At 43.3% G+C, this 24,810-nt stretch overlaps 1 long non-coding RNA gene across 1 annotated transcript; it reads left to right on the top strand.

Annotated features, from left to right (window-relative positions):
• The first annotated feature begins 4,626 nt into the window (after positions 1–4,626).
• Positions 4,627–7,839, top strand: LOC128315876 (uncharacterized). Its single transcript, XR_008298993.1, has 3 exons — positions 4,627–6,812; positions 7,280–7,386; positions 7,605–7,839. It is a non-coding gene; the product is annotated as an uncharacterized LOC128315876 (long non-coding RNA).
• The last annotated feature ends 16,971 nt before the right edge of the window (positions 7,840–24,810 follow it).

The raw sequence follows: 24,810 nt of genomic DNA, 5'->3' as shown, positions 1-24,810 counted from the left end.
AGTTCCCAAGTGAAAGAATAAAGCAATCACAGTCTACAACCAATGAAGAGGTTGTAGAAACATGGCCTCATTGGCCCTACCCAACCCCGTCAGATAGATCAGACCCGAGAATTAGAGACATTAGAGACAGGATGGGTATTATATAGGTCCATTTTATAGATGTGGAAACGGAGGCCGAGAGACATTGAATAAGAGGCAGATTTCAAGACTGAACACGGGTCTGTCGGTTTGTAGTTCGATGCCGACAGATGGGTGGGCGCTATCTGTCAAGGTGACAGCCCAGAGAAGGGGAGGAATAGAATATCCGTTGACGCTGTGCAGGCTGCTGGGCTCACTCTGGAGAAATCCATGTTCAGGGGCCAGATGGCGGGGATGGTACAGCGGAAGGAAAGGGAGAGTTTTAGGGGTTGTCCATTTCAAGCTTTCGATTCAGCAGAAGAGGAGAGAGCGTGGAGATTCGGGATATGAAATAAACGTCGCGGAGGAGAGCAAAAGCAGAAAAAAGAAAAACGGGTGCAAAACCACTAGGCGAGAGAGGAAATACAGGAGGCACCGAAAAGTGGCTTCTGCGCGTAAAATGTTGGCACGCGGTTTGGAGAAGAAACAGAGGGTGAAACAAACTAGGGAGTGCCAAGGGAAGGAAGCGGAGAGGAAAGCGATCATGTGGACGATTTAGAAGGTGTTCTCAGAAGCTAGAAACGGTGCCTGGAATTTGTACGAAACAGATTTTTGTGCAAAGGGAATTGTCAAGGGTGGGGGCAGGAGAGGAAACACCTGTGTGAGAGAATCAGAGCCACGCCTAGACCAGAAGATGCGGGCAGACCCTTGGACATCATTATGATGAGAACAGAGAATTGCATCACTAGGTTTCGGCCAAAATACGAGGAAAAAAAAAAAAAAGGCGTGGAGTGGGAAGAGGAAGGGAAAAAAACAAAACGAAACAAAAAAAACAACCCCCAAACCAAAAAGCAAACACCAAAAAAAAAAAAACACAAAACACCCCACAATAAAACCCAATGTTCTTTCTTTTCAGAAATGGCTAGAATCCTAATAGAAACGTGTCAGCCTTAACTACTAGGCCAACATTTCCTGAATGTGTCTGTAATAGCCCCTCCCCTTTTTTAATTCTGTTTTTTAAAGATCCTCTTTAATATCTTATGGAACTATTCTTTTTCTTTAATTTTTTTTAATGTTTTATTTCTTTTTGAGACAGAGAGAGGCAGCATGAGCGGGGGAGGAGCAGAGAGAGAGGGAGACCCAGAATCTGAAGCAGGCTCCGGGCTCTGAGCTGTCGGCACAGGGCCCGATGCGGGGCTCGAACCCACGAGCCATGAGATCGTGACCTGAGCCGAAGTCTGATGCTTAACTGACTGAGCTACCCAGGCGCCCCTATTTATTTATTTTGAGAGAGGAAGAGACAGAATCCCAAGCAGGCTCTGTGCTGTCAGCACGGAACCTGATACGGAGATCTGTCTCATGAGCCCTGAGAACATGACCTGAGCCAAAATCAAGAGGGGGACACTCAACCGACTGAGCCACCCAGGCACCCCTCTTTTATTGGTAGTATTAACATACATTAACATAGGCCTCTTTTGCCTGTAAATTCATCCTTCCAAATTATAGTCTGTTTTGAGTTTCCCATGGTGGGTAATAATTCTTCCCACTTTTGCTGCTTTCCTGCCTGTCTACGTGCGACATCTGGTCAGGTAGGAGCTGGAAATCCAGACTTGTTAGCGTTTTCCCAATATCCGTATCACAGGACTGTGGGTGTTGGCTTTCGGGACTCTTCCAGGAGTAAGTACGGAAGCCTGGTGCCCTGAGGCTCCCGCAGCTATTTGACCGCCCTCAGGATTTTTCTTGCTTGCTTCCTTGATTCTTAGCTTCCATTCAGAAAGCAGAATTTTCCAGCTAATTGACCTCTAAATAGTCGAAGCATGCTTGTGTTATTGCTACTAATATTGGCTTTGCATAAAAGCAACAGAATCAGCCCGCAGATTGCACACTGCAGAGGTCCTTTAAGGAAACAGTGGATCCAGAGATTAGGCTGCGTATTTTTGAGGACTTTTTAAAATTTGTATCACGCACACATGCTCATCTGGTATTTCTAACAGTGGCGAGCCTGTCGTTTGTCGGGTGACAGCGGACCGTGGTGTGAGAAACGCATATGCCGACCTACCGGCGAGGTGCAGGAGGCCAGGAACCCGGCCACGATCAAACACATTCTTTCTACAACTCCACGAGGCCCGCAAGCCCGCTTGTGGCATCTCCGCTGTTTTCCCCAAGTGAATTTGACGGGGACGTCGTCGCACGGGGGAGGTTTCGGCGCCTTTCATTTTCGGCATCTTTGTGTAATAAACTACAGACCCAGAATTTTTTTTTCTTTTTTTTTTTTAATGTTTATTTATTTTTGAGACAGAGAGACAGAGCATGAACGGGGGAGGTTCAGAGAGAGGGGGAGACACAGAATCTGAAGAAGGCTCCAGGCTCTGAGCTGTCAGCACAGAGCCCGACGCGGGGCTCGAACTCACGGACCGTGAGATCGTGACCTGAGCCGAAGTCGGACGCTTCACCGACTGAGCCACCCAGGCGCCCCCAGACCCAGAATTTAAACGATGCAGAAGTTAAGGGGGGGCCTCTTACCGCGAGGTGAACTTAGTAGAAGTTTGAAGTTTGAAGTTTTGAAGTTTGAAGACGTTCCCATCACCAGCCCCAACAGTTATACCCCAGACGCTTCTTTGGGTGAAACGAAGCAAGGACGCTTGAACCCAGACAGTTGCTTGGAAGGACGACACAAGTTAACACAAAAATGACTGCCAGGTGAGGGGACGTCATAGTGTCACTTTGAGCTACACTTGAAGTACTTTGGTTCACACCAGGCATGACTTTTACCCCTCCCCCACCTCAATATCTGATCATGAAAATTTTCTTTGGAAGAAGAGAATTTACCATGAAAGGTTTTTAACCGCGGAAGCTGAAAGAAGTCGACAGTGAACACCCATATGCCCGCCACCCAGGTTCCACACTGCACATTTTACTCATGTTGCTCTGTCCCGTACCTCATCATCTGTCCGTTCTTCTGTCCGACCGTGCGATCGCGTTGATGTTTACACGTTGACTTGGGGACACGTTTCAAAATAAGTGGCAGGCGTTGATACCCTTCCCCCCCACCCAACCTTCCAGCATGCAGAGTATTAAGTAGAGTTCAATATTCGTTGACAATATTTTTGGGGGGGGGGTGGTGACAGATACAATGTCAGGTACAAGTTGTAAGCCGCTCTTTAGATTTAGTGTGGCAAGTGTTTACAACTGTGTGATCCAAATGACTGTCAAACTCTGGAATATTTCCATTGTCCCAGAGAGTTCCTTTATGCCCATCCCAACCAATCCCTGCCTGTTCTCCCATAGACAACCCTGGCTCTCGTGTTCATTTGTTTCTTTTTTTTCCGCACCATAGATTAGTTTTGCCTGCTTTAGAATTTCAGGTATACGCCATCATATCATAAGAACTCTTTAGGTAAGGTTTTGTCACTCAGCATAAAGATTTGGAGATTTATCCTTGCCACTGGGTATCTGGCTAGTGTATTCCTTTTCGTTGTTGAGACCTATTCCATTGTGGGATTGTAGCACCGGGTGCCGCTTTAAGAAGGAGAAAATACACGGTACCAAAGAAATTCCAGGGAATAGCTTTCAAGACAAGGAGAGTTTGGAGGAGGGAAGGGGATTTGAAATATTCACCATAGAAAAAGAGCACATTTAAGAATGGACATGAGAACTGCCTTCAGGTATCTAACATAGGGGTCAGCAAATGTTATTGGTGATGAGTCAGATAGTAAATATTTCAAAAAAAAATTTTTTTTTAACGTTTTATTTCTTTTTGAGACAGAGACAGAGCATGAGTGGGGAAGGGGCAGAGAGAGACCGAGACACAGAATCCAAAGCAGGCTCCGGGCTCGGAGCTGTCAACCCAGAGCCCGATGCAGGGCTGGAACTCATGAACTGAGAGATCATGACCTGAGCCAAAGTCGGACGCTCAACCAACTGAGCCACCCGGGTGCCCCACAGAGTAAATATTTTATGATTTGCTGGGCCATAGAGTTTTTTGTCGCAACTACTTTTTTTTTTTTAACACTTATTTATTTTTGAGAGAGAGAGAGAGAGAGAGAGAGAGAGAGAGAGAGAACGCACATGTGCACGCAGGTGGGAGAGACAGGGAGACAAAGGATCCAAAACAGGCTCTGTGCTGTGAGTGAAGAGCCCGATGTGGGGCTCAAACTCACGAACGATGAGATCATGACCTGAGCCGAAATCAAGAGTCGGCAGCTTCACCAACTGAGCCACTGGTTTTTTGCTGCAGCTACTTAATTCTGACCTTGCAGTAGAGTGAAAGCAGTCACAGTGTGTAAATGAAGAAGCACGGTTGTGTTCCAATAAAACTTTATTTGTGGCTACTGACATTTGAATTTCATGTATTTTCATGTGTCATGAAATATTATTCTCTTTTTGATTGTTTTTTTTCAACAACAGGAGCACTTGAAATCCATTCTGAGCTCATGGCCCGCACAAAATCAGACCATAGTTTGCAAAGCCCTGATCTCAAGGACTGTCAGACTGAAGAAGGAATAATTATTGCTCTGTTTAAGGCTAGTGGGCAATACGAAGATTGAAAGAGGCAGATTTGGCTCAGAGAACTAAAGATCTTTCTATTAAGTAGTGTTGAAATATACTCCATGTCCTTACCCTGTCTCTCTCCCCTGTCCCCACTGGTGCCATAGGGCTAGAGGGACAGGATCCAGAACTAGACTTTTCTTTCAATTCCCCAGCTCCTCTCTGTCCAGCTGTGTGACCTCGTGCAAGTTATTTAACCCCTGTCTGTTTCCACCGATTCCTGCATAACGTGAGAGCCATTACAATGATTCAGGAAGTTAGTATATACAACATCCTAAAAACAGTGCTGATTTGTAGTCAGTACTCAAGGTACTTAGTCCAGTGTCTGTCACGTGGTATGTATGAAATAAGTGTCATTATCATAATAATGATCATCATTACATTGTTCCTGCTATTACCACTGAGATGCTGGATAGGCATGTATGAGGATTTTGTTAAAGGAATTCCTACTTTTCATGGTAGGCTGAGCTAATAGATGCTTAGATGCTTTCCAGTTCCAACAATCAGTGTTCTCTTTATTTAGTGCCTGAGGCCTCAACCCTGGGACTCAAGCGCTGTTGAAATCCGAGATGAAACAGCACAATATTTTAATCATTAATGTTAGCTAGGCTACACCATGAGGGGAAAGAGAGTTTTGTTTCTACTTGATCTTTCCTGATCTTGGGTCTCGGGCTTACTCACCATGAAGACTTGTGTGGAGGTGGACTGGTAGTGGTGTTGCTTTCATGTTTTTCTTCGTAGGAGACACTGAGAGGAGAGATCTTTGCTTTGTGATGGGGAATGAGTGACATCAAAAACATTAAGCAAGGGCATGATTCTTCCCGTGAGCTGTACTCACCTATTAGGCAACGCTGAAGAACTGGACCGCTGGGGGGGGGGTGATGGGAGATCGGGTCTGGGTCTCATGGACGTTGTGGGACTGTGCCCTGAGCCGCCATGATTGCCGCTGCCTGTCAGGAGACCAACAAAGGTAGAGTTAGCTACAGCGGACGTCCACTGGCACTTGCCCGTCTCCCCGTTGTAACTCTCGTCCGACATCGTTGTCTTTGTTTACTTGGTCTCTGACGTGTGTGTTTCTAAGCCTGTTTATCTTTACTGGTATCTGATTACCTCGCCTTGTTTTTCTCCATTTCTGGCTGGACTGACAGGCCCCACGTCTAGGAGTCATAAACACAATACATGGTCACAAAAAGAGCACCAGAAGAGACCCGGGGGACCACTTGGGGCAACATATTCCCTTTCTAGATGAGAAAACCAAGGCTCAGATAAAAATAGAACCTCATGAGATCCTCATGGCTTCCAGGCCAGTGCTCTTTTCTAAAAAAAAAAAAAATTTTTTTTTTAAATGTTTATTTAGTTTTGAGACAGAGGGAGACAGAGTGCGAGTGGGGGAGGGGCACAGAGAGAGACACACACAGAATCTGAGACAGGCTCCAGGCTCTGAGCCATCAGCACAGAGCCCGATGCGGGGCTCGAACCCATGAACCGCGAGATCATGACGTGAGCCGAAGTCGGACGCTCAACCGACTGAGCCATCCAGGCGCCCCTCTAAAAAAATTTTTTTAACGTTTATTTATTATTGAGAGACAGAGAGCCACAGAGAGTGAGAAGGGGAGGGGCAGACCCAGAATCTGAGGCAGGCTCCAGGCTCTGAGCTGTCAGCACAGAGCCCGACGTGGGGCTCGAACCCACGACCTGTGAGATCATGACCTGAGCTGAAGTCAGTTGCCCAACCAACTGAGCCACCCAGGCACCCCAACCAGTGCTCTTTCCATTACGCCATGCTGATCTTTGTCTATAAGCATGATCTGGTACGGAGATGGGTTTGGAGGCATGAGCCCCACATTCACGCCTGAAATGCAAAATTTTTCGCACTATTTCCACATAAGAATATGCTATAACTGGAATGATAGCCTCTATTATATTGAACATTCACAGATGACATTAATAAATATTAAATATTAAAGCCTAACCCATTTTTAAAACCTTGTTTGGGGATGTCTTTATTCTTACACATATTGGAATCCCAGAATGTGACGTTGGTCTCAACCTTTCTGTAACTCCAAAAGCCTGGGGGGAAAGAAAGGAGGCGACGACCCCAGCCATCCCCAAGAAGTTAAGGTGGAGGTGAAATGCAGAGCTTTCTGGTGAGTGACCCTTGCAGCCCTTTGACAACACTAGGAATGGGGATATCCCCTCCCTACCTCTCCTATTTCCACATCACTTAATAAAAAACTCCCATCATCCCATGTGTTTTTTGAAGCACAGACGAATTTGAATTGACTCTTACTACTTTCCCCCTTGACCACCCAAACGGTTCACAGCACGGGAAGTTCCAAGGTTGCACAAAAACAATGCCATAAGGGTTATTTATTTTAGGAGTAAAGCTGGTTGCCTCCTAACTGATTTTCTGAACTTTTTGGAGTTAGCAACTATGGCTTTGAATGCAAATGAATTCTGCTTTTTATAGTATCATGGAAAATGACACACGGACGTGAATTACATTGATGAGGGACCCAAATTCCCTTTTAAAAACGTAGTATATCTATAAAATTGGAAAGCCATCTTCTCCCCTTCTAGAATGTACCTATGCTAATGCCTTACTCATTTACAGAAAAAGTCCTTTATGAGGAGAATAAAGAATTCTGCTGCCAAACAAGTTGAAGAGATAGAATTTGTTTATCACGGTGGAGGCTTCAAGATCACACGTCTCCATTAGAGGTATTCAGTGCAGGGTCACTGAGGGGTCTGCAAAAGACAGCCAATTAGACGTCTGTTTTTCCTTTCAAAGCCCTGTCTGTTTCCTTCTCTCTCTTCAAAACACCTTTAAGTAGACATATGTATCTCGAGGTCAAAGTAAAAACAAAACAAAACAAAAAAGTAAAAAAAGAAAAGGGAGAGACACAGAATCATGAAAGTTTTCTTTTATCGTCCAACAGTCACGTGCGTCTTAAATACCCACCATTATCAAGAGAAAAATTAAGCCAAGTGTCTGATAAGAAGATGTGCTACACAGTCCAACAATCTTCCGTGTTGTCAAGATGTCAGACGCAGGCAGCAAAAACAACTGAATGAAATAACTGAATTTCCACCATGGACGAAAGAGGGCTTCGAAGTTGGAGCAAAAGTATTTGTGGAGTGTGGGGAGAACCCAGAGCTTCTGGTATTTACGGTGGGGGGTGGGGAGAAAAACAACTGGCCTATCTTTCAGAGCAGGAATGCATGGTTAAATTGGCCCCGTTTGTCCTTAGCAACCTGAACGCAGAGGCCACATTTTTTCCTCTCTAAGAAGCAAGTGGGAACTTGCAAAGTATGTAGCATGTCGTGAAAAGGGAGCAGTGAACTTTGCTCAGGTCTGCAGCCAGCACTGAAATCTGAACCTTCAGAGGGTTTAGGACTGGTGGATTCCCTGCCCCCCTTCCTTTGGAATCCCTGGATATCCAGTGCCTTTACGAAATACCTTGGTCTGGAAGCAGAGGAGTCCCGACTCCTAACCGAAAGAAAACCTGATCTAAGTATTTTCGATGGCATTCAAGAGGAAGTACTAAAAGCAAAAACCAAACGTGAGATCCAACTTTCTAATGACCATATTTCGCCTTGTGTTCCATAGCCGGCGGAACATGTAGAGAGATTTCTTCTGGGCATTCGTTTTGAAACTAGCTTTCAAAATTTTTTTAAAGATTCCCTGTGGCGAGATTATCACCGGTTGGAAAGATTTCCCTTATTATTAAGTGAGGGAGAAAAAGATCTTGAAAAGTCCCTGCATTCAGGCTGCTTCCAGTACGAATCTGTTCACAACAGCAAGTTACTTGGTAACTTGAGCCATGTTCGTTCCTGAAATTCTTTCACATAATTGAAGATTAATTTGATTCCCTAGATTGTTGAGGGTTGTTGACAGTGGGGGGCTGGGGTGGGTGGAAATAGATTATTCAAATCACAAAGAGGTAGGTGTGCCCAAAGTGACTGTTCCATTACTGCTCAGAAGTGTTTGCCTTCCTCAGTATTCATCAGAATCTGTAGGATGTTGCAGCCGGGAGAAAGGAGAGGGCCCTGCCAATGTTCGGCGAGCAGGTGAACCTCAGAGAAACTGAAATATTTTGTCGAGAGAGTTCTATGTATTAATGGCCCCTCCAGAATCCATTACGGCCGAAACAAGCTGGCTGAAGAGCTCCGGCTTTCTCAAGTGTCTAATGTAAACAATATGAAAGTCAATAGTGGGGGACATTCCAAGATAGTATTAACACGATTGATTTATTGATGGTTGCACCATGGGAGGTTATCTTTTGTTAATTGACTCAGTAAATAAACTCGTAGGCGGCAGGCGATGGGGGAAAAGTAGCCGGTGGAGGGAAAGGTAAGGCACCTGCACTGCAATTTTTTTCAACTCCCAGCCTGTCTTGATAAATTCCAAGTACCACTCCCGCTGCCAACCTCAAACAGGGTTTTGCAGAGTTCATTCTGCCCGGGACTCAGCCTCCGTCCCGCCCTGAGGAGAAGACTCAAAACTCCTGTATTCCTGTCAATGTTTGCTTCAGAAAGACTCAAAACCTTGTCATACTAGATGTTAAAGAGAGAGAGAGAAAGAGCAAATCCGCCAACTCAGCTTCTTTTCAAATCTAGAAACACTTGGAAGGTGCACATGCAGTGTGTGTGACACTTGTCACCTCTGGTCAGTGAGTGGTTGAACCCTGGGGAAAACACATCTTCTGCTGTTGATAGTCATTATGCAGGCTTGTCCGTAAAGGATACTGTAATTTGGTGGCCCCGCCTGGGCGACCAGACGGGAGAAAAACCCACCACCCCCATGCGCTATATAACTTCTGGGCATTTCCCAGTATTGCACCAACCAAGTGGGATCCTGGGATCTCCTGGATGGTTGTGTGACATTTTAAACTTGCTTTGATGGATTCCTTCTGGGCCTTTTAAACTTCCATCAGAAATGGTTTCAAACTGCAAAATGCTCGCTGTTCATTCCTTCCCATCTTCTGGAGCATTTTAGAAACAACTTCCCCTTTCAAGATGGCGTTCCTTCTGTCTCTTTAAGGCCCTGTTTCCTTCTTTCTTTCTTTTCTTTCTTCCTTTCTTTCTTTCTTTCTTTCTTTCTTTCTTTCTTTCGCCTTCCTTCCTTTCCTTTCCTTCCTTCCTTTCTTCCTTCCTTCCTTCTTTTTTTCTTTCTTTTCCTTCCTTCCTTTCCTTCTTTCCTTCTTCCTTCCTTCCTTCCTTCCTTCCTTCCTTCCTTCCTTCCTTCCTTTTTTAATATGGGCATTCCTCCAACTCCTGGCTTTCCCCTTTCTCTGTCCTCTGCCAGATCTCCCAATTCCCCCAGCTACTGGCTATACTCTCTGCAGGGGAGTCCAGAACACGAGTCAGGAATGCCTCAGTTCCTATACCAGCCCCGTGACCATCTCCACCTCTGAACCTGCCTTATCTGCCCCTTCAAAGCATCTTCCTGGCTTCTCTATTTCAGCACGTACCCGCCACCCCAATCTCCCATTATCTTTGGCCCTAAACCTCGGGGTCCGCCTTATTTTTCCATTTTCCTGATTTGTCCCATCCAGTAAGTTCTCCAGTCTTATATAGATCCTGCTTTTTAAAACATATATGTTACGAACTTAACTAATTTAACCCTCTGGACTGGAACAAATTGATCCAGGCATTGGCACGTGGTAAGTATAAAATTCATGTCTGTTGAATGAAGGAGTGAGTGAGTGCATAGCTTTGCCTGCTACTGTATTTTTTTCCATGATAATCATCTCTGATCATATTATTTCAGGGCTCAGTAACTATCAGTAACTACTTATCTCCAGAATTAAGTGCAAGCCCTTCTTTTCAAGACACCCACAACTGACTTTTTTCCTGATTTCGTCTTCCACCAAGCTCCAAAACATTCTACGCTCGATCCAAAATATTACCGTTTCTCCCAAAGTCTTCGCACCTCTCTGCTTCCATCTTTTAGCTCATCTTATTTTTCTTCAACTAGAATGTTCAACCATTTTGTCAAGTTCAAGTTTTGGCAGGTCCTTGAGGTCCAACCCCAAAGCCACCCCCCTCCATGCAGCTATTTTTAATCCCGTATGCCTCTCCCTCAGCCAAGCTGGTGCGCTCTCTCCCTCTTGATTCTAGGCAGCCTGTGTCATAGATATTTCTATACCTGATGTATTCTCTCCTAGTGGAAACAAACACTTAGGGGACAGCAGCTAAACCTTACTTTCTTTCCCCCTGTGTCCGGGTTCTCAATGCCTCCTAAATAGTAGGTGCTCACAGAGTACTCTTTGAATTACATTGATTGCTATTTCTTTCTCACCGTTGCGAGATTTTTTTCTTTCTCTTTTGTTGCATGTTGTCCAGCATTGTGTGTCTGTGTGTGTGGTTCCCCCATTTATTAACCCGGTTGGCTCCTCTAGTCTTGAAATGCACATTTGTTAACCACTACTTGAAAAGTGTCTTCAGGAGAAACGGAGGTGTGGGAGAAAAACTCCACTGTGGACCCATACTGCTTGCTTGGGGGCTTACCCAACGTTACTCTCTTTCTCTGCCCCTTTTAACGTCTGGGAATTAGTTACACTAAAGTTCCACTGTGCAGGGAGCTGCCTGCAATTTGAGATGCAAACTCCGCCATCGTGGGCCACTTTTTTAGAAGCCTGTGGTCATTTGGGGGAACAAAGGCACTCCTGTTTCCTCTTCTCAGTAACAATTAAGACATCAGATTAATAGAATCTTTAAATTCTTCAACGATGCTTGCAGAATAGTGTGTGTTTGCCTTAACACAAAGGCATACTTTCCAGACCGTAAAGGTCACCCAAGAAATAAGAGAGAGAGACGGCCTATGAATGGGGTGTGCTGGTAGAATTTTGGAGAATGGCATGTGTCCCTCGCAGTATGTTCTGGCTTTGGAGCTACTTGGCATGGGAGCCTCTGTGATCTACTCCAGAGAGGCATTTCTTGGGCAAGGAATCCACTGTGTTGAAGGGGCCTGCCTTTAGGAGCAGGAGAGGAAATGGGGAGGGGGAGGGGGGAGGCTTCTCCGTTAGCATCCAGGGTTCACTTAATGAGTGTAAGATTGTTGCTAATGGGATTTAACCACAATACCTATCCCTAACCTTGTCGCCAAAAAGGTAGTCCACATGCTCCTTTTCTCGATACCGTCGGCCTGGTAACTCTACAGAAGTCTGTTCTCCCAATTTTCTAAGTGGTAATCCTAGAATTATCTTGGCTCAGAAATAAATGAAGAACTCGTGTACGGGACTCAAATTTCCCTACAGGGGTTGTAACCGAAACAAGGATTAAGTACCAGTACACAAAACCTCTCAAACAGTGGACAACATGTCAATTGCTAAACATTCTATGGTAGGAGGCCCTCAGTCTTTCTTTTTTATAAAGCTTGGGATCAAGTTTGGGGAGGGAGTAAAAAGCAAGGCAATTTAGCTCCTTTAAAGGCTTGCTAGTTGGGAAGGATAGAGCTATATTTAGCTCTGTGTTCGTCTCTCCAGGAAGTTAAAACCACCAGGCAATTAAATGGTAAATGGTGCCGTGTGTGTGTGTGTGTGTGTGTGTGTGTGTGTGTATGTGTGTGTATGTCAGGGCATTTGCAGGAGGAAGGCAGGCTTGGGGAGATGATAATATAGCTTAAAAAGAATCTGTTCAGGAAAAAAAATTTATAAATTTATAATAGTTGCTTAATATGCAGATAAACAGGCTATTGCCTGACCCCTTGTTGGGCATGGCAAACATTTATTCTGAGGTGGTGCAGACAGGGGCTAAATGACTCTAAGTCAGCTAATCTCTTACACCCCAGATCCCCTCCCTCCATGTGGCAATGATACTTATTGAGTACGTATTCTATGCCAAACACAATGCTTTGGTTCTTTCATGCCACTGAGTTTTGATAACTGTGCTCTGAGAAGCAGATAATGGGAGGTTTTTGCCCCAGATCATGGAGCTGCTAAGCGGTTAAATAGATCTGAATCTAGCTGTCTTTCTGACTTTGCTTTTAGGTGCTTCTGTGTCCTCCCTCTTATACTATTCTCTGCTGCACTGGCATTTCATGGTTTTAAATTCATATATGAAAGCATGAAAGCACTTTGACCTTGTCAGAGGAAGGGATCACACACACACACACACACACACACACACACACACACCATCTATGTCTAAATCTACGTTTTAAGTGGCTGGTATCCTTAAAAAAGGAATAATGGGGGACTCTCATTTGCATTTTAATTTATATTCAGATATCCTGGAACTGTAACTTGTACTCCTCTGTTTAAAAACAAAAACAAAAACCCTTTCTCTTGTTTTATTCAGGGTGATCCCTGGACATTGTGCCTTGCTCCTGTTCCCAGATAAGGGATCACAGTGGTGGGATAGAGGATAGAAACATGTTGGAAAATGATAGAAACATGTCAGAAAAAGAAATCGAAGGGTAAAATCAAGGGGCAAATAACCAACTCTCAGTGCTGGTTTTTTTCCACGTTGTATGGCAAACTGAAGACGTTTTTGGTTTTGCATCTTTGAATTTTTACCCTGGGTAAATCAGGTAGAGGACGGTGAGTAATTCCAAGTGAAAACTTGATTTACGGGAGGGTAAAAGATTTGACTTAATCTAAACAGAGGATTCGTCTTGTAAGGGCATTTTAATGCAAGGTGATTTTCCTTTATTATTGTTATTTTTTTTTACTTAAAAATATTGATCTATTGTGAGGGGAGGGTAGAGAGAGAGGGAGAGAATCCCAAGTAAGCTCTGTGCTGTCAGTGCAGAGCCTGACTTGGGGCTCAATCTCACGACCTTGAGATCATGACCTGAGCTGAGATCATGAGTTGGACGCTTAGCCAGTTGAGACACCCAGGCCCCCAATTTTCCTTTTTTATAGCCATTCTTTTACTGCACAGGTAAGAATCAAGGATTGCATCTTTTGGAAGATTAATGTTCTTCCATAAACAAACAATATGAATAAGAAGTATATTTCCTTGGATGACATCGTTGTTACTTTAGTGCCTTTTCTAAGAGGGGATTCGATAATTATTTGGTAAATCAAATGTAGAAATAAACATTCAGCTCCTGAGGCCCTGTCAAGGTTTGTCTCCAAGTAGGGGCACCTGGGTGGCTCAGTCAGTTAAGCATCTGACTCTTGATTTCGGCTCAGGTCATGATCTCACGGTTGTGGGATTGAGCCCCGCGTTGGGCTACTCACCGGACGCAGAGCCTGCCTAAGATTCTCTCTCTCCCTCCCTCTGCCCTTCTCCCCCACTTGTGCTCTTTCTCTCTCTCTCTCTCTAAAAATAAATAAAATGAAAAATAAAAAGGAAAGAAGAAAAGGTTTCTGTCCAAGGAGACAAAGGAATGTTTTCAATCTTATGTGACCTCTTTGAACCCAGTTGGACAAGCTCATCTCACCGGCTCTGTCGAGCTGTGATATTCCATAGCCAAACTACCTTTCATTTTTGGGCTCATTCCTTGAGGGATGGGGATGAAGTGGTCAAGGTACTGGAAATCAGCTGTTGAGCCCAGATGTAGTTGTAGATATAAAACAGAAGCTTCCTTCCTTCCAGATCGAAGGGAAAGAGCTCTTAGATCTGCTCAAGTTTGAAGCAGATGAAGAAGAGAAAGAATGCCAAGTATCAAAAATAGTGGTGTATATAGAGATCTAGGCTTATTACGGAGACCCAAGAAGCAATTCTCAGGAGGACGGTCCTGCTGCTACTTACCTGGGATTATTTAATTACAGGCAATTCATGATTACCTGTGAAGGAGAGAAATAGAGTGGAAAGCTTAAGCAGTAGATGTGGTAAAATCACATCAATTGACTTGGGGATATTCCAGATGATTCTCCCCCCGCCCCCAGAAATTTGCCTTCCTAATTATGTTTTGCTTAGCCCAATATTAAAAATTAGTTGGTTTCCTCAGGGTATCTCTGAGGTTAAACTGCAGAGGGAGTTGGTTGAAGAGCGTGCCCATCGGAATATGGAAGATGAAACATTTTCTGGCACTTATGTAGAAAAAAAAAATCCCAAAGTTATTTTAATCTTAAAGGAAAGCATAATTTTAAGCATCTTCCCAGACTTCACACATTGCCTGGAATTCTATAAACATTTATAAAAATCACAGAAATGAGGTTAGTTTTACTTAGGTGTGCGTGATTTTACCTTGAGAATGTTATGCCCTCACCCCCATCCTTCTTAGAAGCTATAGCAAATAACCACATCTCAGACTCAAATACAGTGACCTGCACACAAAATGATCAGAAATGTTTGTTGGGGCACCTGGGGGGCTCAGTTGGTTAAGCGTCTGACTCTCGATTTCGGCTCAGGTCATGATCTCACCATCATGAGACGGAGCCCCGTATCTGGCTCGGCACTGAGCATGAAGCCTGCTTAAGATGCTCCCTCCCTGGGGTGCCTGGGTGGCTCAGTTGGTTAAGCGTCCAACTCTGGAATTTTGGCTCAGGGCATGATCTCACCATTCTCGAGATGGAGCCCAGCATTGGGCTCTGCACTGACAGCTCAGAGCCCGCTTGGGATTCTCTCTCTATCTCTCTCTGCCCCTACCCCATGCATGCTCATTCTCTTTCTCAAAAGAAATAAACTTAAAAAGAAAAAAAGAGATTCTTTTTCTGCCCCTCCCCTGCTCACGTTCTTTCCCAAAAAAGAAAAAAAAAAAAAAAGAAAGAAAGAAATGTGTGTTGAATAAATAAACGCTCCTGCTTCGGAAGGGCCTCATTCTGTAGCAGCAAAGCAATAGATTAAACAAGATTGAAATGTTAGAGGTAGGGGTGCCTGGGAATCCTAGATCCTTTGGCTACGTAGTTGTCGTCGGGATTCTGAACTGAGGCCCCTACTCCCTTTCCTTGCTTTCTCTTAAATTGAAATTATTTCATATTCTAGTATTACTTAGGTAATCAAACTTGAACGTAGGCACACTCCTTAAGTTTATGGTCCTGAAACAACCAACCCTGTAACCAATTTGCAGATTGTGTTCAAGCAAGAACGACAAACACAGCATTCAAATTAACAACATTGATTTAACGTGGCGGATGACGGTTTGTTAACGTTAAATCCCCACTCATGGCATGGATACCGTGCTGCCTGGCGTGCAGAAGATGTTTTGATTTTTGCCTGCCTATATTTCCATGTGGTGTGCAAGGCAATTCTTCTTGTACTTCTCTCTAATTGAACTCCTGCAAAGCTATGGTCCGCACAGAATTTGACCTTCCCTTGACGTAAATACATAATTTACTTACCGGTGGATCTAGGTTTTGTGGGCCTGAACAGTTTACCATTTTCAGGTCTTTCTTTAAATAAAGGCATAGTGAGGGCCACTTGGGCGGCCCAGTGGGTTGAGCGTCCAGCTTCGGCTCAGGTCGCGATCTCACACTTTGTGGGTTCGGGCTCCGCATCAGGCTCTGTGCTGATGGCTCAGAGCCTGGAGTCTGCTTCCGATTCTCCGTCTCCCTCTCCATCTGCCCCTCCTCTCTGTACGCTCTGTGTCTCTCTCTCTCTCTCAAAAATAAATAAACATTTTTTAAAAATTAAAAAAAAAGAAGAGAGTGAAAACAAAATTATCAGCCTTCGACTCACGGACTGCGAGATCATGACCTGAGCCAAAGTCAGATGCTCAACCGATTGAGCCACTCAGGCGCCCCTACTTTATTTTTATTTTTAAATAATGTTTATTTATTTTGAGAGAGACAGAGAGTGCACGTATGAGCAGGAGAGGGGCAGACAGAGAGGGAGAGAGAGAATCCCAAGCAGGCTCCGTGCTGTTAGCACAGAGTCTGATGGGGAACCCATCTTACCAACCGTGAGATCATGACCTGAGCTGAAATCAAGAGACAGGTGCTTAACGGACTGAACCACTCAGGCACCCTAGGAGATCAGCTTTAAGTGGCACATTTATACTTACAAGATTATGTTCAAAATGAAAACAGAGAATTAAACATTTTTGTTGATAACACAGAGGCAGTTGAGGAATATCTGTTCAATTCTTTCCCCTGATCCGTTCCTTGGAGGAGGGGCCCCGGGACACAGTCTTGGGTTCTTGCCACACTTTGGTATGTTGGATTTACAGCGGTCCAAATTCGGGGTGGAAATAGATTATCAGTACCCTATAATAGCTTTTCTTAACCTGCCTGATTTCTCAGAGCTTACACTTTGGGCACAGCCCCCGTGAGCTTATAGCCCCCGGGCTCCATACCTTGTCTGGCTCCCGGCGTGATGGTGAGGTTGGGTGGGGGGCACGTAGGGCCAAAGCAAACCTCGGGCCAGTATTTCTATGGGTGCCAGACGGACAAACAGAATCCAGATGTCAGGATCGGTCTCAGGCACAGTGAGCGTCTCAGAGTCCCGTGGTTGGGATCAAGTGCATTGGGAGTCAGAACTTGAGGTGCTGGCAATCAGCCAGCCAAGGGGGTATGAAAGGGCCAGACAGGCAATGGAAACCAGGTTCAGGAAGAACTTGGGGCTAAGACACTGGTGGGCATGGTGGGCAGGTATTAATTTCACAATTGAGCATGTCTCTTGCTTTGGGCCCTATGTCTTCCTGCCTTTTTTTTTTTTTTCCTGGTAGGACTCCTGTCTACAGGACTTGGGCTCATCAAACCTGGGTGTAAAACCATGGATGAGGAAAGGAGATGGCTGAGGCTCTTTCTTCCTGGGGAGATTCTGGAATTATTTTTACTGGAGCTGACTGGGGAAAACGATGTCATAGCCAATATCTGCCCTCCCTGCTTAGGCCTTCTTCCTTCTAAGACAGGAGAGTGTTCTGAGACATGCCTGTGGTGCCAGTATCCAGGATGCGTATTCTGATGCAAGCTCAGTTCAAAGCAAATGTTTATCTTGGAAAAATTTGAGGCTTTTCGTCAAAGACCCTAACTTTCTAGCGCCTTACCTTATGGAGTTAGAGTGAGGTTCAACTGTGATTTGTGAAAAATCACCCTGTACCGGTTTATTGTAATCCCATTTCTTTCCAATGGAGATGTTGGTTTTTATCCACCTGATAAGTATTTTCAGATGGAGTTACATCACCTGATATATACTTAAAAACTTGACATATCAATTGACATAGAACATGTGTCAGTTTCAATTTGATATTGGGATATATTGCAAAATGATTTCCAAGATAAGTCCGCTTAACATCGATCAGCATGCAGTCGCAAAATATTTTTTCTTGTGATGACAAATCCTTTTTCTGTTTCCTTTTTTAAAAATGTTTTTGTTTCTTTTCTATTTCTGGTGAAAAATGATTCCATTGGAAATTTTGTATCAGAAAAAAATATTTTTAGAGAAGGGAGGGTTTCTCAGATTTAAAAGAGATTTTTTTTTAACTCGGAGCTGTTTGAGCTGCTAAATAAACCTCTTTATCTAATCAGCTCGGCCTTTCATACAATACATTCAACTTATGCTTGGGTAGAATATACGTCTCCAGTCACATGAGGTCTTATCAGTTATAATACAGAAAAAGAATTAGCCACTCTCCTATTGAAAGAGGATACCCGTGGGCTCATTCATTTTTCTTGAAATATTTTGGGGGGGGGATCCGAAAGCTTATAAAGTAAACAGGTTGTTTTGTTCAGGGAACCTTCTCTGAAAGAGTTAGCAGGGTTCATCTGATGACATTAACTTTGCTGGCAATTTCCATGATGTCAAGGACACGCTGGAGACTGAAGAGGGATTAAACCTACTCGCACAGTCAAAGCATTACAGTAAATTGCCTTGGCAGGCTGCCCCTCAGGTTGGCACCCTTCACCACCTAATCACCTACAATGCAGTTTTGTGGTGTTAGCTTGGCTACTTTCTCAGAGGCCAGAAGCCGTGACGCAGGCATGGCGGGAGGTTTAAGACGCCATGAAGCTGTTATGGGTGGGCATCCAAGAGGACAAGCTCAGGACCACCTTGCCATCAAGAGCCGCCCAAGGATGAAAACATTAAGGCAAACCTTTTTCGTTCTTTTCTTTTTTTTTCCAGAAGGTTTCAAAAAAAAAAAAAATGAACTTAGTTTCTGTTTACCTTCCTTCTGCCTACACCCAAGCTTCTCAGATATGGCTTTCTCTTCAAACCTTCTTAATCCCCCGTGAGATTATCAACTGTTCTGTGAAAGGAGTCAGGTTGGCCCCGGAACTTCACTGAATAAAGATGAGTTTATACTTTAAAAAGGAAACAGCTGGATGGCAAAAACCAGGGCGGGAGGCAGCCCTTGCTTCATTAGCAAGGGGAAGTTCGAGGGCCCGGAGAGAACTGGGCCGGCAGCCATGGCGGGGAGAAGAAAAGGAAACACACGATCATAAAGAACTAATCATGAGAAATGGAAAGTGACAATGGGCCAAGAACAACAAGCAATAAATAGATTTGGAAGGAGGGGGAAAGTCGAAGAGGACTGCCTTGCTCAGCAAAGGGGCAGCGGGAGCTTGTGCGTTTCATTTGAAGAAAAGTATAATAATTCTGCAAATCATTACAAAGTCCTATGGAAAATGTTTCAAGATCACTTTTCAGGCCCAGGTTTTATTTCTGTGGTGTCATTTCAGAGTCTATTTCAGAGCCGGGGGAAAACTCGAGTAGAAACCAGAGGGAGAAAGTTAATGTACAATGTGCCAGAGTGATTGTTTCTTAATTTTTAATTTTGGCCTGATGGTAGGGAAAGGAAGCAATTAGTTCGGCCATGTGAGGTCAAAGCCTACACCCCGACTGGTAAATTGAGAGTTTTTCTAAGGGCAACTCATGCACATTCTAGGCTTAATTCGAAGTAACTAGATGTATCTTTACCTGTGTGGCAATCACCTAATCCCTAGTTGTGTGTAATGAGGGAGTGATGGTTTATACTCACAGGTAGGTCTCTAAATATTTTCAGATGAAATTAGCATGAGTTTAAGGAGGACCTAAGAGGAAAACCAGATCCTGGTCTGTCCTTAATCTTGAAATCTGTCCAACATGATAAAATCTACAACCATGGCCAACAGTTCAGGCAACCCTAGAGAGAAGGCACTTAAAAAAAAAATTTTGAAGTTTTCCATCAGTTACAGACGACACCTTACCAATGACGTGGTGCAGGTCTTTTATTTGGGGCACGCTTATTAGGTTTTTTTTCTTTTTAAATTAGTTTTTAATAGCAGCATTTGTTTAAGCAGGAGAAAATGCTTGGTGTTGAGTTCTGGAATGTGCATTAATCTTGTTAATGACACCACTGTTCATGGTTGGAAAAACAGGACTTTTGAATCAACCTGGGTTTTTTTTTTGTTTTTTTTTTTTTGTTTTTTTTTTTTTTGGTGGTAGCTATACTTGAGAGGTAAGACCCGGCGGGGATAGAGATACACGAAAAGTGATGAAGACAAGATACAGGGTTTCCTATGATTTTACGTTATTCTTAATTAGGGAGCATACTGGCCGCAAATGCTAACATGTGTTAGGATGTTTAGCTGCAGCCAAATAAATGTTTTCTATTACAACTCTGAATCCCATGCCTAGTCAGAACCCATGCTGTTCTGATCATGGCTCACAAAATCCCTTTACAAGTCCCCTCAAGGGCCAATTTTCTATTGGCTCAGGGGACAAAACTACTTTTCACCACATGTTTTCCTGAAGGATCATCTTCAACGCAGGGTGAAAGTCAAAGATTGGAGTGTGATGGCCTCTAATCTTGCAACTGCTTTGCTTGGTGGTGATGAGTGGTCCTTAATAAGTCGAGTCCATTTGACCCTAGAGTCGGGACTGGGTGTCACGGAGCCAAGGAGCATCCTTTCAGTGATGTTTATGTTTGTCCTGGTGGAGGAGGAGGGAAGGGAAGAAGACGGAAAGTCTAGCAAGAAAAGGTAGCAGGTTAAGGTAGCTACATAAGGGCGACATTTTCTCATGTGCATTTCCCGTGTAATGTTCTTTAAAACCATTGTAAGTTTCTTTAAAAGCGTTGTTTGCAGCAATAGAAACTTGGCAAAAACCTCAGTGTCCATCACAAGGGAATGGGTAAATATACTCTGGGAGGGAGTACTCTAGAACAGTTAAAAGGAATAAGTTAAGGCTCTTTGTAACAATGAGGCCGGCTCTCAACAACATATTGGGAGAAAACAATCACATTTCAGAATATTCAATGCATCGTGATGGCATTTGCATGAAAAAAAACCCCAATAAAACAATGGTATATATTTGCCATGGGCTCATATAAACATATTTAAGAACATCCCATAAATTCTGGAAAGATAGGTATGCAGGGTAGTTCTACCTCCGAGGAGCTAGGGACGGAACCAAGATTGCTTGGGTCAATGAGAATCTTTTTTCTTTAACTGTAGGTGTGTTTGTTTGTTTTTATAATACAATATTCATGTTCTATTCCTAAAGTCAAAAATTAATTGCGAAAGGAAAAAAGTGAATGATTATGAAGCTGTTTCCTAAAATTCAATATCAAAGCATTTTATCTACACTTGAATCTGACATTGCAAGCTGGCTGTACAACCTCTGTCATGCTTTGAGAGGTAATTTGTACATGGATTATTCTATCTGGGTCTCAGAAATCTTTTTTAAAAAAGAGAGAGAAGAGTTTCTATAAGTGTCCTTTTTGTTTGTTGTTGTTGTTGTTGTTGTTGTTGTTGGGCCTGAGAAATTTTACACACACTCATATACATAGATGACATGACGGTCTATGGTTCCTGCCTCTTGGTTGGAAACTTCCCCCATTTTTTAATGTCAATGAATTAATGAAATCCAGGTTCTAAGGCAATCTTGAGGTATTCACTCAGTATGCTATGAATGCGTGCCTAAAACTATTCAACTCTTTCTCGGGGTAGTGCCTTTATGCTGTCTAGTTCCTTTTTCTGGAACCTTCTTCCCCCCAATTTTTGCATGGCCTCTTTCCTCACCTCATTCAAGTTTCTTACATTTTTCTCCACCCTCGAGGCTTCTTTTTGGTCTCTCCATCATTCTTTCTCCTCTCTTTGTAATTATTCACTTACCTTTCTTCACTTATTTGTTTTTTCTCTTCTCCTCTAGAATGTATGCTTTGAGACAGAAGGGACTTTATTTTTCACTGCCATGCCTCAGTGCCTGGGACAGTGTCAGGAACACAGAAGGCACATCTCACCAAATATTTGTTCCCTGAATTAACAGAGCCGTGGTGGGGTTTTTATGAACTTGTTATACATCCATGTGTAACATTTTCAAAGCCTTGGAAATTATTAAATCATTTCTCTGCATTTTATATTTAAAACTGCTGTTCTGTTTTTTTTTAATGTTTACTATTTTGGGGGGGGGAGGGGCAGAGAGAGGGAGACACAGAATCCAGAGTAGGCTGCAGGCTCTGAGCTGTCAGCACAGATCCCGACACGGGGCTCGAACTCCCAGACCGCGAGATTGTGACCTGAGCTGAAGTCGGACGCTGAACCAACTGAGCCACCCAGGTGCCCCAAATTCCTGCTATTCTTAATAAGACTCAGCCATACATCGAAACTGCCCTTTCTTTTTCCTCGTAAACATCGCACGCAGGATATGGGTTAAAACAATAACAAAAGAAAGTGAGAATGTACACAAAATTGCATTCATTTAATGAAAGAGGATTTTTTCTCTATTCTTAAATGAAGATCTTTAACCAATATATCAGATCCTTCATAAACCATGAAATGAAATGACTGACTATCCAAACTCATCTTGAGAAGAAAAACTGTCGTCTCCAAAGCAGTAAAATCTCCATAAAACTGTGTAAACTAATTACTAGGTTAACTAAAATCAGTGGAATATATCAGGACCTTCGGATGTCTCCAGGGCAGACATAATACAGTAATTCTCGAAAAGTCACTCTGGAAAGATACTGTAATGGGCAGGATGAAATCAGTGTAAGAGTCTCACTTAGTTTTGGTCTTGATACTTAGAAAGAGACTGTTGGTGGCAGATCCCATGTACAGAAGAGATGCCTGTTAACGTGGCATGATACGAGCTGGCCTTTCGAGGCCCGTGGGTCATGCTCTCCTTGGAACTTAAATGAAAATGACGCAGCCCTTTATCCTCCTCAGATGCTGAAGGATAAATACCTTAAATCGATTGCAATGTTTCTTTTCACCTCCTTAACCAAGGAAGTAGAAAGTTTTTTGTAGATAGTGCTTTTTAGTTTAGGTCATTCCAAGCCTTTATGTGTACTATGTTTTCGTGTGTGGGGGTAACAATTAAGGTGAGAGCAAAACCCATCAGAAGCCTCAAAAGAACAGATACAAAATGAAAGACCTCACGTTCCTATGAATCAGCAAAAAGCTCTATTTTAAGAAGGCAAGTTGGTAATCCAGGATAAATCACCTGGATTGGATAAACTCCTTGGAATATTGAATGTTCGTTTTATTAGGTAACTTCATAGAAATCGATATTTATATATACTACACACACGCGGTATAAATATGTACATTTATTTACACACACACATATATTTAAATTGGTGACATCGTTTGGCCCCCACGCTAATTTTATACTCAACACAGAAGATCATCAGTCTGGGTTATAATTGACTGTTTATGTATAGGTCTTTCTCATACTCCTCGAAGAGAAGGAAGGACTCCCAATTTACTTGCTGTGTTTCCTAACGTCCAGATTGTGGATTAAATGAATAACCCTTAACAGAAACCTATCTATGACTTCCTGCACCTACTCTTTCCTGAACAGTACAAGTCAAAGATATAGAAAGCTGATCAGAATACTGTTGGATCTCATAAACACAGCTTCACGCGACACAAAGGTTGACTTCTGTCTACTCTGTCCTGGGGATTTCTACCTTAGCTCAAGGTGATGATGCATGAAAGAAAAGTAGGAACCAGATTTCTTAAAAGCGGTGAGTAGCAGACCACAAGGTCAGAGGATGGCGAACGAGGAGTAAAACTGAGAAGACACGTTAACGTGTACCCGGATGGCTTGCACACTAGAAGCCGGGTACCCTCCCCCACTCCAATTAGAGCAGAGGGCAATCTTTGTGCTGGTTGTGTTCTTTCCTCTGTGTCTGAACCTGCCCTTGCCCTGTTGGCCAGTGCGTCCCTTTGGAATTGATAATGAGGTTCAAGAGAGAGGGGTAGCCCTCACTAAACATGTCACCCCTACTTAGCACCTTTTTCAGGATGGCAGCCACTATTGTTTTATTATGTCCCCGATCAGCTGTCACTATTCATAAAGTAATCACTGCCATTAACACGTCACGCCTCAAGCCATCTGCTGTGGCATGGCACACACTGGGCTGTTGGTTGCAAGCTAAGCAGGTGTCACCTAAGAATGACAGTGCCACAGTAAAGGTGGGAGGTCATCATGATGAGAAGGAATATGTCACGTCAGATAATTCTATTTTTTTTGATGTATTATAATGCAATGGGCAATGGTATTTCTTGCTCAACTTGTTCAAAGACAAAAAAACATCTTACTTGAGATACTTCACTTTCAATATTGGTAAGTTTGGAAACCAAAATGTCACGGGAATCCTTGACAACAGTAACGTCTAGATTGTGACTGCACTATTGCATTAAATTTGCAGCCAAGTCCGAAACCTTCTCGAACGAGCCTTCTGATACATCACATCTTCACCTGACATTTATTGATTGGGCACTGCTATGGGAACCTGACATAGGCTGGCCCGGTCAAAATCCCTGCTTAAAGAAAAAAATCACCAAATAATATATTCGGTGGATATCCCTCGACCTCTACTGTATTCCTGACCATTGGTCTGTCCTTCACACCTTGATTTTGGACAACTTTCAGTTTCTTACAACTTTCCATATTGACTGGATTTCATGTATGTATTAGAAAATGAGTTTGCATTAGAAAAATAGAATGATTTCATAAAGCCTATTCGGAATGATAATATCTCAGAGTAATTCGTTATTTTGTTCACCAACTTCATTACAAGGGAGTTTTACAGTCATACAACCGAAAGAGAATTCGGAAAGTTGATGGGGAATTGAAGTGTCTTTAGAAAGTGTGAGATAAATGATCATACGTGGGCTGAGTAGTCTTTCTGACCCTTTTCCTTCCTGCATATACAGTGGAATTGCATCCATGTCTATTAACTTCAGCAAATTCACTTGTTTGCCCTTAAAAATAAAAATAATAATAATAATAATAATAACTAGGGTAGCCAATTCTGCCTTCCACTGCATTAATTTTGTTTATTCCTGGGAGTGAGAAGTGTTGGAGGAGGGTTTGAAT

Source organism: Acinonyx jubatus, chromosome B3 (genome assembly GCF_027475565.1).
Source record: "Acinonyx jubatus isolate Ajub_Pintada_27869175 chromosome B3, VMU_Ajub_asm_v1.0, whole genome shotgun sequence".
NCBI lineage: Eukaryota > Metazoa > Chordata > Mammalia > Carnivora > Felidae > Acinonyx > Acinonyx jubatus.
Note: the sequence above shows the minus strand (reverse complement) of the source record. Positions and strands in the feature narration are given on the sequence as shown.